Source organism: Orcinus orca, chromosome 2, assembly GCF_937001465.1.
Source record: "Orcinus orca chromosome 2, mOrcOrc1.1, whole genome shotgun sequence".
Lineage (NCBI taxonomy): Eukaryota > Metazoa > Chordata > Mammalia > Artiodactyla > Delphinidae > Orcinus > Orcinus orca.
The window spans coordinates 37233388-37243333 of NC_064560.1; the positions used below are offsets into that span (position 1 = coordinate 37233388).

The window sequence follows — 9946 nt, forward strand, 5'->3', positions numbered from 1 at the left end:
AACGCATACGCCCTTTTTGGCCAACCAAGCAAGCTTGCAAAGGAAATCTGCACTACAATGAAGTCTCACTGCCCCTCTGTCAAAAGGGCCATCTGAAAAAAGTGTAAAATCCAGAAAGGCAGGACAGGCCATGGAGAACTGGGAGCCTTGTTATGCTGATGGGCGGGACGTAAATTGCCAACAGCCACTCTGGAGAAGTGTATGGTGTTTCCTGAAACATCCAAGAAACAAAGCAACAGAGCCTAGGGCACTTCCACTTATGGTCTTATGGCTTAGGGAAATTAAAATCAAAAAGACACAGCCACCCCAAAGTTTGGGACGGCTCTGTTTACAAGAACCTCATTTACGGTACAAGTATAATATCGCTGAAAGCGAAAAATGGATAAAGAAGTTGTGGTACTTACGTACAAAGCAATATCACTCAGCAATGAAATCTATGTCATCAGGCCCGTAGCAGCATAATGAGTGCATTCAGGTATGATGATTCTAAGTGAAATAAGTCACACAGAGAAAGAAACATCATAAGATATCACTACTACACGGAACGTAAACTTGGCTACAGAGGAACTGAATTACAAATCAGAACAGGATCTCAAATGTAGAAAACCAACTTATGCTTGCTTAAGGGGAAAGGTGAGTTGGGGTGCTGCATAAAAACAGAGATTGAAATTACCAGATACCGTTCCATAAGCCAAATATGTAATAGACTAGAGCTACTCCTGCTCCAAGAAGTGGACTCAACACCCCATATTAAACGCCTAAGAATATACCTGACTAGTAACAATCTTAAAACGTATGGCTTTATATGTCTCCGAAAGAGAATCAAGCGTGTGTACAGCGTTATAAACGCAGCAGTGATAGGATTGGTGAGATTCGGTGAGCAAATGCAGACCCTTTGAAGTCATATTGCATGGTACCCATTCCATGGGTCTCAACTCTCCAGGTTTAAGGGATTCTTCTTTCAGCTAAAACATGCATGTGGAACCCAGAGTATGATCCACCGTGTGATCGGGAAACGTGTTTAAATGTGTCACAGTTTTCGTTCCCTGCTACTCAGGTGCAACATTCCAGACGCTTTACTAACACTCTCCCCACTTGGAGAGTCAGTGCCTTTAACCTCCTGTTTGGCCCAGTTTGCAATTTCTGCGGAAAATGAACAGGAATAGGGAGAACCAATGAGAGACTAGCTGGAGGTGTCTGGACGGGCAAATTTAACTCTCATTTCCCACCAGGAAGAGGAATTAACCAAAGGCTCAGCGTGCCATGCCGGAACAACACTAGGGCCTGAAGCAATCCTGCGGTGTTGCGGCCAGCTCACAAGAAATCGAGTTGAAGAAAGGAGCTCAGGGGCACTGTCATTCACAAACCTGCAGAGTTATAAATGACAGCTATCGTCCAAAAATATATTGAAGTAAGGCTGCCAAGAGGACTTGAAAGCGGGGCAGAATTGCAGGAAACCGATTTCAGGGGGTAGACTGGAATTGCATGTAAAGCATAGGAAAAGAGGCAGAACGTCCACAATGATGCACTTGGCCAGAAAGGGCGTATGCGTTTTTTTCCTGAATATATTCAGGAAAAAACGCATACGCACTTTTTGGCCAACCAAGCAAGCTTGCAAAGGAAATCTGCACTACAATGAAGTCTCACTGCCCCCCGGTCATAAGGGCCATCTGAAAAAACTGTAAAATCCAGAAAGGCAGGACAGGCCATGGAGAACTGGGAGCCTTGTTATGCTGATGGGCGGGATGTAAATTGCCAACAGCCACTCTGGAGAAGTGTATGGTGTTTCCTGAAACATCCAAAAAACAAAGCAACAGAGCCTAGGGCACTTCCACTTAGGGTCCCATAGATTAGGGAAATGAAAATCAAAAAGACACAGCCACCCCAAAGTTTGGGACGGCTCTGTATACAAGAACCTCGTTTACGGTACAAGTTCAATATCGCAGAAAGCGAAAAATGGATAAAGAAGTTGTGGTACTTATGTACAATGCAATATCACTCAGCAATGAAATCTATGTCATCAGGCCTGTAGCAGCATAATGAGTGGATTCAGGTACGATGATTCTAAGTGAAATAAGTCACACAGAAATAGAAACATCATAAGATATCACTAATACACGGAATGTAAACTTGGCTACAGAGGAACTGAATTACAAAACAGAACAGGGTCTCAAAGGTAGAAAACCAACTTATGCTTGCTTAAGGGGAAAGGTGAGTTGGGGTGCTGCATAAAACCAGAGATTGAAAATAACACAGATACCGTTCCATAAGCCAAATATGTAATAGACAAGAGCTACTCCTTGCTCAATGAAGTGGACTCAACACCCCATATTAAACGCCTAAGAATATACCTGACTAGTAAGAATCTTAAAACCTATGGATTTATATGTCTCCAAAGGAGAATCAAGCATGTGTAGAGCGGCATAAAGCAGCAGTGATAGGTTTGGTGAGGTTCGGTGAGCAAATGCAGACGCTTTGAAGACATATTGCATGGTACCCATTCCATGGGTCTCAACTCTCCAGGTTAAAGGGAATCTTCCTTCAGCTAAAACATGCATGTGGAACCCAGAGTATGATCCACCGTGTGATCGGGAAACGTGTTCAAATGTGTCTCAGTTTTCGTCCCCTGGTACTCGGGTGCAACATTCCAGACGCTTTACTAATACTCTACCCACTTGGAGAGTCAGTGCCTTTAACCTCCTGTTTCGCCCAGTTTGCAATTTCTGCGGAAAATGAACAGGAATAGGGAGAACCAATGAGAGACTAGCTGGAGGTGTCTGGACGGGCAAATTTAACTCTCATTTCCCACCAGGAAGAGGAATTAACCAAAGGCTCAGCATGCCATGCCGGAACAACACTAGGGCCTGAAGCAATCCTGCGGTGTTGCGGCCAGCTCACAAGAAAGCGAGTTGAAGAAAGGAGCTCAGGGGCACTGTCATTCACAAAACTGCAGAGTTATAAATGACAGCTATCGTCCAAAAATATATTGAAGTAAGGCTGTCAAGAGGACTTGAAAGCGGGGCAGAATTGCAGGAAACCGATTTCAGGAGGTAGACTGGAATTGCATGTAAAGCATAGGAAAAGAGGCAGAAGGTCCACAATGATGCACTTGGCCAAAAAGGGCGTATGAGTATTTTCCTGAATAGGAAAAAATGCATTCGCCCTTTTTGGCCAACCAAGCAAGCTTGCAAAGGAAATCTGCACTACAATGAAGTCTCACGGCCCCCCGGTCAAAAGGGCCATCTGAAAAAAGTGTAAAATCCAGAAAGGCAGGACAGGCCATGGAGAACTGGGAGCCTTGTTATGCTGATGGGCGAGATGTAAATTGCCAACAGCCACTCTGGAGAAGTGTATGGTGTTCCCTGAAACATCTAAAAAACAAAGCAACAGAACCTAGGGCACTTCCACTTATGGTCATATAGCTTAGGGTTTAAAATCAAAAAGACACAGCCACCCCTAAGTTTGGGACGGCTCTGTTTACAAGAACCTCATTTACAGTACAAGTCCAATATCGCAGAAAGCGAAAAATGGATAAAGAAGTTGTGGTACTTACGTACAATGCAATATGACTCAGCAATGAAATCTATGTCATCAGGCCCGTAGCAGCATAATGAGTGGATTCAGCTACGATGATTCTAAGTGAAATAAGTCACACAGAAAAAGAAACATCATAAGATATCACTAATACACGGAATGTAAACTTGGCTACACAGGAACTGAATTACAAAACAGAACAGGGTCTCAAATGTAGAAAACCAGCTTATGCTTGCTTAAGGGGAAAGGTGAGTTGGGGTGCTGCATAAAACCAGAGATTGAAATTAGCACAGATACCGTTCCATAAGCCAAATATGTAATAGACAAGAGCTACTCCTTGCCCAACGAAGTAGACTCAACACCCCATAATAAACGCCTAAGAATATACCTGACCAGTAAGAATCTTAAAACCTATGGATTTCTATGTCTCCGAAAGAGAATCAAGCGTGTGTACAGTGGCATAAGCGCAGCAGTTATAGGATTGGTGATGTTCGGTGAGCAAATGCAGACCCTTTGAAGTCATATTGCATGGTACCCATTCCATGGGTCTCAACTCTGCAGGTTTAAGGGATTCTTCCTTCAGCTATATCATGCATGTGGAACCCAGAGTATGATCCACCATGTGATCGGGAAACGTGTTCAAATATGTCTCAGTTTTCGTCCCCTGGTACTCGGGTGCAACATTCCAGACGCTTTACTAACACTCTCCCCACTTGGAGAGTCAGTGCCTTTAACCTCCTGTTTGGCCCACTTTGCAATTTCTGCGGAAAATGAACAGGAATAGGGAGAACGAATGAGAGACTAGCTGGAGGTGTCTGGACGGGCAAATTTAACTCTCATTTCCCACCAGGAAGAGGAATTAACCAAAGGCTCAGTGTGCCATGCCGGAACCACACTAGGGCCTGAAGCAATCCTGCGGTGTTGCGGCCAGCTCACAAGAAAGCGAGTTAAAGAAAGGAGCTCAGGGGCACTGTCATTCACAAACCTGCAGAGTTATAAATGACAGTTATCGTCCAAAAATATATTGAAGTAAGGCTGCCAAGAGGACTTGAAAGCGGGGCAGAATTGCAGGAAACCGATTTCAGGAGGTAGACTGGAATTGCATGTAAAGCATAGGAAAACAGGCAGAACGTCCACAATGATGCACTTGGCCAAAAAGGGCGTATGGGTTTTTTCCTGAATATATTCAGGAAAAAACGCATATGCCCTTTTTGGCCAACCAAGCAAGCCTGCAAAGGAAATCTGCACTACAATGAAGTCTCACTGCCCCCGGGTCAAAAGGGCCATCTGATAAACTGTAAAATCCAGAAAGGCAGAACAGGCCATGGAGAACTGGGAGCCTTGTTATGCTGATGGGCGGGATGTAAATTGCCAACAGCCACTCTGGAGAAGTGTATGGTGTTTCCTGAAACATCTAAAAAACAAAGCAACAGAGCCTAGGGCACTTCCACTTATGGTCCTATAGCTTAGGGAAATTAAAATCAAAAAGACACAGCCACCCCAAAGTTTGGGACGGCTCTGTTTACAAGAACCTCGTTTACGGTACAAGTTCAATATCACAGAAAGCGAAAAATGGATAAAGAAGTTGTGGTACTTACGTACAATGCAATATCACTCAGCAATGAAATCTATGTCATCAGGCCCGTAGCAGCATAATGAGTGGATTCAGGTACGATGATTCTAAGTGAAATAAGTCACACAGAAAAAGAAACATCATAAGATATCACTACTACACGGAATGTAAACTTGGCTACACAGGAACTGAATTACAAAACAGAACAGGGTCTCAAATGTAGAAAACCAACTTATGCTTGCTAAAGGGGAAAGGTGAGTTGGAGTGCTGCATAAAACCAGAGATTGAAATGAGCACAGATACCGTTCCATAAGCCAAATATGTAATAGACAAGAGCTACTCCTTGCTCAACGAAGTGGACTCAACACCCCATATTAAACGCCTAAGAATAAACCTGACTAGTAAGAATCTTAAAACCTATGGATTGATATGTCTCCAAAAGAGAATCAAGCGTGTGTATAGCAGCATAAACGCAGCAGTGAGAGGATTGGTGAGGTTCGGTGAGCAAATGCAGACCCTTTGAAGTCATATTGCATGGTACCCATTCCATGGGTCTCAACTCTCCAGGTTTAAGGGATTCTTCCTTCAGCTAAAACATGCATGTGGATCCCAGAGTATTAAGTCATATTGCATGGTACCCATTCCATGGACCTCAACTCTCCAGGTTTAAGGGATTCTTCTTTCAGCTAAAACTGGCATGTGGAACCCAGACTATGATCCACCGTGTGATCGGGAAACGTGTTCAAATGTGTCTCAGTTTTTATCCCCTTGTACTCGGGTGCAACTTTCCAGACGCTTTACTAACACTCTCCCCACTTGGAGAGTCAGTGCCTTTAACCTCCTGTTTGGCCCAGTTTGCAATTTCTGCGGAAAATGAACAGGAATAGGGAGAACCAATGAGAGACTAGCTGGAGGTTTCTGGACGGGCAAATTTAACTCTTATTTCCCACCAGGAAGAGGAATTAACCAAAGGCTCAGCGTGCCATGCCGGAACCACACTAGGGCCTGAAGCAATCCTGCGGTGTTGCGGCCAGCTCTCAAGAAACCGTGTTGAAGAAAGGAGCTCAGGGGCACTGTAATTCACAAACCTGCAGAGTTATAAATGACAGCTATCGTCCAAAAATAGATTGAAGCAAGGCTGCCAAGAGGACTTGAAAGCGGGGCAGAATTGCAGGAAACCGATTTCAGGAGGTAGACTGGAGTTGCATGTAAAGCATAGGAAAAGAGGCAGAACGTCCACAATGATGCACTTGGCCAAAAAGGGCGTATGCGTTTTTTCCTCAGGAAAAAACGCATACGCCCTTTTTGTCCAACCAAGCAAGCTTGCAAAGGAAATCTGCACTACAATGAAGTCTCACTTCCCCCCGTTCAAAACGGCCATCTGAAAAAAGTGTAAAATCCAGAAAGGCAGGACAGGCCATGGAGAACTGGGAGCCTTGTTATGCTGATGGGCGGGATGTAAATTGCCAACAGCCACTCTGGAGAAGTGTATGGTGTTTCCTGAAACATCTATAAAACAAAGCAACAGATCCTAGGGCACTTCCATTTAGGGTCCTATAGCTTAGGGAAATTAAAATCAAAAAGACACAGCCACCCCAAAGTTTGGGACGGCTCTGTTTACAAGAACCTCGTTTACGGTACAAGTTCAATATCACAGAAAGCGAAAAATGGATAAAGAAGTTGTGGTACTTACGTATAATGCAATATCACTCAGCAATGAAATCTATGTCATCAGGCCCGTAGCAGCATAATGAGTGGATTCAGGTATGATGATTCTAAGTGAAATAAGTCACACAGAAAAAGAAACATCATAAGATATCACTAATACACGGAATGTAAACTTGGCTACACAGGAACTGAATTACAAAACAGAACAGGGTCTCAAATGTAGAAAACCAACTTATGCTTGCTTAAGTGGAAAGGTGAGTTGGGGTGCTGCATAAAACCAGAGATTGAAAATAGCACAGATACCGTTCCATAAGCCAAATATGTAATAGACAAGAGCTACTCCTTGCTCAACGAAGTGGACTCAACACCCCATATTAAACGCCTAAGAATATACCTGACTAGTAAGAATCTTAAAACCTATGGATTTCTATGTCTCCGAAAGAGAATCAAGCGTGTGTACAGCGGCATAAACGCAGCAGTGATGGGATTGGTGAGGTTCGGTGAACAAATGCAGACCCTTTGAAGTCATATTTCATGGTACCCATTCCATGGGTCTCAACTCTCCAGGTTTAAGGGATTCTTCCTTCAGCTAAAACATGCATGTGGAACCCAGAGTATGATCCACCGTGTGATCGGGAAATGTCTTCAAATATGTCTCAGTTTTCGTCCCCTGGTTCTTGGGTGCAACATTCCAGACGCTTTACTAACACTCTCCCCACTTGGAGAGTCAGTGCCTTAAACTTCCTGTTTGGCCCAGTTTGCAATTTCTGCGAAAAATGAACAGGAATAGGGAGAACCAATGAGAGACAAGCTGCAGGTGTCTGGACGGGCAAATTTAACTCTCATTTCCCACCAGGAAGAGGAATTAACCAAAGGCTCAGCATGCCATGCCAGAACCACACTAGGGCCTGAAGCAATCCTGCGGTGTTGCGGCCAGCTCACAAGAAAGCGAGTTGAAGGAAGGAGCTCAGGGGCACTGTCATCCACAAACCTGCAGAGTTATAAATGACAGCTATCGTCCAAAAATATATTGAAGTAATGCTGCCAAGAGGACTTGAAAGCGGGACAGAATTGCAGGAAACTGATTTCAGGAGGTAGACTGGAATTGCATGCAAAGCATAGGAAAAGAGGCAGAACGTCCACAATGATGCACTTGGCCAAAAAGAGCGTATGCGTTTTTTCCTGAATATATTCAGGAGAAAACGCATAAGCTCTTTTTGGACAAGAGAGCAAGCTTGCAAAGAAATCTGCAATAAAATGAAGTCTCACTGCCCCCCGGTCAAGAGGGCCATCTGAAAAAAGTGTAAAATCCAGAAAGACAGGACAGGCCATGGAGAAATGGGAGCATTGTTATGCTGCTGGGCAGGATGTAAATTGCCAACAGCCACTCTGGAGAAGTGTATGGTGTTTCCTGAAACATCTAAAAACAAAGCAACAGAGCCTAGGGCACTTCCACTTATGGTCCTATAGCTTAGGGAAATTAAAATCAAAAAGACACAGCCACCCCAGAGTTTGGGACGGCTCTGTTTACAAGAACCTCTTTTACGGTACAAGTTCAATATCGCAGAAAGCGAAAAGTGGATAAGGATGTTGTGGTACTTACGTACAATGCAATATCACTGAGCAATGAAATCTATGTCATCAGGCCCATAGCAGCATAACGAGTGGATTCAGGTACGATGATTCTAAGTGAAATAAGTCACACAGAAAAAGAAACATCATAAGATATCACTAATACACGGAATGTAAACTTGGCTACACAGGAACTGAATTACAAAACGGAACAGGGTCTCAAATGTAGAAAACCAACTTATGCTTGCTTAAGGGGAAAGGTGAGTTGGGGTGCTGCATAAAACCAGAGATTGAAATTAGCACAGATACCATTCCATAAGCCAAATATGTAATAGACAAGAGCTACTCCTTGCTCAACGAACTGGACTCAACACCCCATATTAAACGCATAAGAATATACCTGACTGGTAAGAATCTTAAAACCTATGGATTTATATGTCTCCAAAAGAGAATCAAGCGTGTGTACAGCGGCATAAACGCAGCAGTGATAGGATTGGTGAGGTACGGTGAGCAAATGCAGACCCTTTGAAGTCATGTTGCATGGTACCCATTCCATGGGTCTAAACTCTCCAGGTTTAAGGGATTCTTCCTTCAGCTAAAACATGCATGTGAAACCCAGAGTATGATCCACCGTGTGATCGGGAAACGTGTTCAAATGTGTCTCAGTTTTCGTCCCCTGGTACTCGGGTGCAACATTGCAGATGCTTTACTAACACTCTCCCCACTTGGAGAGTTAGTGCCTTTAACCTCCTGTTTGGCCCAGTTTGCAATTTATGCAGAAAATGAACACGAATAGGAGAACCAATGAGAGACTAGCTGGAGGTGTCTGGACGAGCAAATTTAACTCTCATTTCCCACCAGGAAGAGAAATTAACCAAAGGCTCAGCGTGTTATGCCAGAACCACACTAGGGCCTGAAGCAATCCTGCGGTGTTGAGGCCAGCTCACAAGAAAGCGAGTTGAAGAAAGGAGCTCAGGGGCATTGTCATTCACAAACCTGCAGAGTTATAAATGACAGCTATCGTCCAAAAATATATTGAAGTAAGGCTGCCAAGCGGACTTGAAAGCGGGGCAGAATTGCAGAAACCGATTTCAGGAGGTAGACTGGAATTGCATGTAAAGCATAGGAAAAGAGGCAGAATGTCCACAATGATGCACTTGGCCAAAAAGGGCATATGCGTTTTTTCCTGAATATATTCAGGAAAAAACGCATACGCCCTTCCTGGCCAACCAAGCAAGCTTGCAAAGGAAATCTGCACTACAATGAAGTCTCACTGCCCACCTGTCAAAAGGGCCATCTCAAAAAAGTGTAAAATCCAGAAAGGAAGGACAGGCCATGGAGAACTGGGAGCCTTGTCATGCTGATGGGCGGGATGTAAATGGCCAACAGCCACTTTGGAGAAGTGTATGGTGTTTCCTGAAAGTTCTAAAAACAAAGCAACAGAGCCTAGGGCACTTTCACTTATGGCCCTATAGCTTAGGGAAATTAAATTCAAAAAGACACAGCCACCCCAAAGTTTGGGACGGCTCTGTTTACAAGAACCTCGTTTACGGTACAAGTTCAATATCACAGAAAGCGAGAAATGGATAAAGAAGTTGT

General features: G+C 43.9%; 1 long non-coding RNA gene across 1 annotated transcript in view; it reads right to left on the minus strand.

Annotated features, from left to right (window-relative positions):
- Nucleotides 1–6367, minus strand: part of LOC125963537 (uncharacterized) — a 1051466-nt gene extending 1045099 nt beyond the window's left edge. The window contains exon 1 of the long non-coding RNA XR_007475611.1: nt 6196–6367. This is a non-coding gene — a long non-coding RNA (uncharacterized LOC125963537). The remainder of the gene's footprint in view (nt 1–6195) is intronic.
- Between the last annotated feature and the right edge of the window lie 3579 nt (nt 6368–9946).